The sequence below is a fragment of the Balaenoptera musculus genome, chromosome 2 (genome assembly GCF_009873245.2).
Source record: "Balaenoptera musculus isolate JJ_BM4_2016_0621 chromosome 2, mBalMus1.pri.v3, whole genome shotgun sequence".
In the NCBI taxonomy this organism is placed as follows: Eukaryota; Metazoa; Chordata; class Mammalia; order Artiodactyla; family Balaenopteridae; genus Balaenoptera; species Balaenoptera musculus.
Window position 1 is genome coordinate 45,461,890 of NC_045786.1, and position 4,730 is coordinate 45,466,619.

At 36.3% G+C, this 4,730-nt stretch overlaps 1 non-coding gene across 1 annotated transcript; it reads left to right on the forward strand.

The window, feature by feature from the left end:
• The first annotated feature begins 143 nt into the window (after nucleotides 1-143).
• On the forward strand, nucleotides 144-248 carry LOC118891413. The gene has a single exon (XR_005018992.1). It is a non-coding gene; the product is annotated as a U6 spliceosomal RNA (small nuclear RNA).
• Nucleotides 249-4,730: the final 4,482 nt, after the last annotated feature.

Consider the following 4,730-nt stretch of genomic DNA (forward strand, 5'->3'; position numbering starts at 1 on the left):
AGGGAAGGTGGGAGGGAGATGCAAGAGGGAGGGGATATGGGAATATATGTGTACGTATAGCTTATTCACTTTGTTATACAGCAGAAACTAACACAACATTGTAAAGCAATTATACTCCAACAAAGATGTTAAAAAAAATAAAACATTAAAAAAAAAAAGACTGATGTACTAAAATTGGAATGATACAGAGATTAGCACAGTCCCTGTGAAAGGATGGCATGCAAATTTGTGAAGCGTTCCATAGTTTTTAACAATAACATCTGTGAAATAACAAAAAAAAAGTTAAATATGACTTCAACTTTTAAACAATAGTGAAATACTGCACAACAGAAATAGGCTTTCAAAGGAATTTTCAAAACAATGAAATACGTATTGAGTACCTACTACATGCGTAGGAAGTATAATGACTTCATGTTTTCTTGTATGTATTGCTATAATACCCAGGCATTAAAACCAGTGCCAGTATTTCAATTCAATTCTTCTTTTATAATATTTCAAAAATTCTACAAAAAGCTTTCTTTTAATTTTTACCCTAGAGATATTTTCCTATTAACGTGCCTGGCAGCAATTGACCAGTCAGATAAAAACTCCTTTTGATGTAAGTTTTTACGTTAGTAGGATATTTCCAAATTGGTAGAAATACTAATTAGGAAATACTCTGGTTTGATAAATTGTGAAATTAATAAAACTTTCTTGCTTCTGATTAAAAAAAAAAGAAGAAGTGGGAAGCACTGCCTCTGACTTTGAGAAAGTGTCAGACATCAATGGCCAGGGACAGGTTCTCTGGTCATGCAGCGCCATAACCCTGACAGAGCTGAGCTTACTAGGGGAGGGACACAGGTACCTGTTGTCTCAAACTCTGAAACTTTTGCCCTTGACTATGTATACTGATGCCCTCAGGTGCAGCAACTTTTTCCCCAGGGAATTTAGAAGTGCAAGTGCTACCTGGCTTAATGTTCTGAGTAGAAAAAAAGCCCCTATCATATAAAAATCATATTTCTTCTTTTTCATATTGTCTGTACTGTGTGTGTGTATATATATATACTATATATATTCCATTTTAAAATTACCTGAAATGTTTGTGCTGAATATTCTTTTCTCTTCCAAAGCATTAATAAAGATGTTAAAACAGGTCAGCACATAACATTGATCCCTTCAGACCACTGACCAGACACTTCTTTTAAACTAGATCCAGGAGCATTTATCACTATTAAGGGCTTAAAAAGTAATTGAATTCAACTAATCAGTCTGTATTTTTTTTCCAGCAAATTAAACTGAAAACTGGAGCTTTGTGAAATACCGCTGAATCTTCTATATTGATTTTAAATAGCAAGCAGAACTTAGGACCTTTTCCAGATAACCCCTCTCACTCAGTATTCTCAAGTTTAAGCTTCATAATTTATAGTAGTATATTTGCTTTTAAAACTCTGGGCCGTTACAATCATCGCAGTCGCTACTATTTATTGATGGTCATTTATATTCAAGGCACTTTGAAATCATAGTTTTAGTCAATTACAAAGATATTTTGCATAATTAGCAGGGTCTGTCTAGGCATAAGGTTTTGATCTGTGCTTCAGTTCTTGATTTTACATGAACCACTTTGAAGGAGTCATGGTTAGGAGGTTGCGGGGTGGTGAATACTGTAAGGTCTGAGCCATTTTAGAACTATTGACTTTTGAATGATAAGTTCTCCTGACAGCTCTTTCCCGTGTTTCTTATAAATGGTAACTTGGTCAAGCTGTTCATTCCTATCAAGTATTCATATTGACTGTTCCTGTGAAAGATTTCTAGATGAATAGTGTCTCATTCATTTAATAATTAATGCCCCCTTTTCTCCTAACCCTTAGATTTCAGCCTAGATTTCGATTATTCATAGTCCTGTGGGAACATGAATGCAATGCACATGTGGTCCTAAAAGTTGCCATTATACACTAATATGTATAAAATAGATAACTAATAAGAAGCTGCTGTATAAAAAAAATAAAATAAAATTCAAAAACAAAAAGTTTTAAACCTTATCGTATTGCACTTCTCTCCCAATGTCCTGATAAGCTATACAATTGTTACCTTATTTAATCTGTGTTTCCCTCACTTTCTCTCTTTTACAGCTGTCAATTCCCTAACTCAAAGGTGGCAAACATTTTACACGTCCTAAAACAGGCAATTTAAAAGGGGGGATTTAAAAACTCAGAGGGCTGGTTGAGCCCAGATTTGGACTATTTCGAAATGAAAACCAGTTCCCTTCCTCCAACTGCCTTTCATTAACATTTGATTGTTATTGGCTTGGGTGACCTCAGTGACCTGGAGCTAGAAAGAGAGAAGTTCAAGTCCAAGATTGGGTACTATGGTGGTAACTTACTGTATGTCTGGGCAACACACTAATCTTCCTGGAGCCCCAATTTCTTCATTTCTAGATTAGAAATAATAGCACCCAAATTATCGGGTTTTGAATAAAGAATATAAATACTCAGCAGTGTCAGGCACACACTCTTTGCTTTTATTAAATTAAGATATATATGTGTGTGTGTATATATATATATATATATATATATATATATATATGCAGAAAAGTGCATATATCAAGTGCACAGTTTGATGAATCTTTACTAATTGAATATCATTATGAAACCAGCACCCAGGTCAAGGAACTTGACATTACCAGTGCCCCAGAAGCCTCTCCTGTGCCTCTTTTCATTCTACCCCTCAAGGGTACATGCACGTTTTCTCAAACTTGGCACTCTTGGTATTTGGGGCCGGACACTTCTTTGATGCAGAGCAATGGCAGTGTAATGTTTAGCAGCACCCCTGGCTTCTGACAATTAGATGCCTGTAGTACCTCCCAATCCTGCCAAAATATGACAATCAAAAATGTCTCTAGATATTGTCAAATTTTTGGGGGGTGGGTTGAGGGGAGGCAAAATGTCTCCCAGGTGAGAACCTCTGCTATATACTATTCTTTATACCACTAGGAACTAAGTTCTGAGGGGCACCTCCTGTGTGAGCTGTCACTTGTTCTCCTCTGTCTTCCCTCCTCTGTGGGGACTCATGCAGTTGAGAGAAACTTCTGAGTACCAACTACTACCAAGTATGTACACTGCCTAGGAGTTCTGAAATCCACATCCTCCTGGGGCCTGGGGCCCCAAATGTCTTGCTTCTTTTCCCATTTCTCCCTAGCTTCTACCAATTTCTGCTAGTAGAAGTGTAAATTAGTTCATCCACTCTGGGACACTGTTGGCAGTATTTATAGGGATTTATTAAGCTGTACATATGTGTACCCTATGACTACCCCAGTTTGAGTATTTACTTAATCATTTACATCTGGCCTTTCCCAAAAAGAGATCTGAAGTAACTTGCAACAGACAACATTAACATATTAATTAACCTGTATATTTTAGTGGAGCATTACAGCTGAAAATAAGAAAAATTATTTCCTTGATTTGTACTACAAGAAAGCTGGGGAGTTCAAGATGAAGATTAATATTAGTATTAATTGTTTTGTAATAAACATTCTTGTTTATAATTTGAATCAGATTCCAAACAAGTTCACATATTTCATTGTTAATATATGTCTGAAATCACTTTTAAGCTAGTATGTTTCCAATCTGTATTTTTTGTCTCAATTTATTAGTTAAAGAAACTGAGTTTTTGTCCTGTAAATCTTTTGATCATCTGAATTTAAATGACTGCATCCCACTGGTGTCATTTAATATGTTCTCTGTAAATAGTAATTGGAAAGAGGTGTTCTCAGATACAGTTTGTAGTATAAGGCCCTGACAATTAGCTTTTTTGGATTGTAATGTAAGTGCCTGACATTAAAGGCATCCATTTCAAAGACGTTCATCTTGAATGAACACATTGTCAACTAGCCATTGTGTAAAGAGCCAGGCCACCCCACCCATGAAGTTCTCCTTCCAGAAAGTCCTGGATGACCTAGATAACTGACCTTTTTGGTGACCCTGCTTTTCCTTTCTTCTACTTTAATTCCCACTCTTATGGTTTAAATTCACCAATTAAATAGTGAACCCACAAAACCCTAGGCAGCCCACCCTTGACCCCAGTAAAGGCACAACTTCAAGGTCCATGCTCTCTTTCTCTCTCTCTCTCTCTCCCCCCATGACCTTGTTGTATGACCCCAGGCATGCTGTGTACCCTCCAGGACCTGTGAGTAATAAATCTTGTTCATTTCAAAGTTCCCTGATGGTTGTTGCTGAGGTGTCTGCAGGCATCTTGCAATCAGAATAAGAATCACAAGGGCTGGTCCAGCTGCTGCATTCAAAATGTCTATGGGGACTCACGATGGGCCAAGTTGAATGCTCCCGGATATTCCTAGCTGATAGCATTACTATTGATAGGCTGAGACAGAAACAAAATAAGGTTTGATAATTTTTGATGCTATTTCATAGTGCTGCTATACTCTGCCATCAAGAGGCATATAATGTTAGCAATGAATGAAGTCGAGATGCATTACTTCATTAGGACTGCAATATAGGAATATTTTACATTTAGTGTTTCTCCTTATTCATCAGCTTATACTTCAAAAGAAGGAAATTCAAGTTTTTTTTCCCTTTATTTACCAGATTTTAAAATAAAGATTTATTCACATTATCCATTCACATCTAATGTTGATCAATTAGATTTTTTGTCTCTATGAACCAATGGATTTAAATGTTTTTAAATGTTTCAAATTATTGCCATTATTATCCTTGTAGACAAAGTGTCAATGAGGTCTC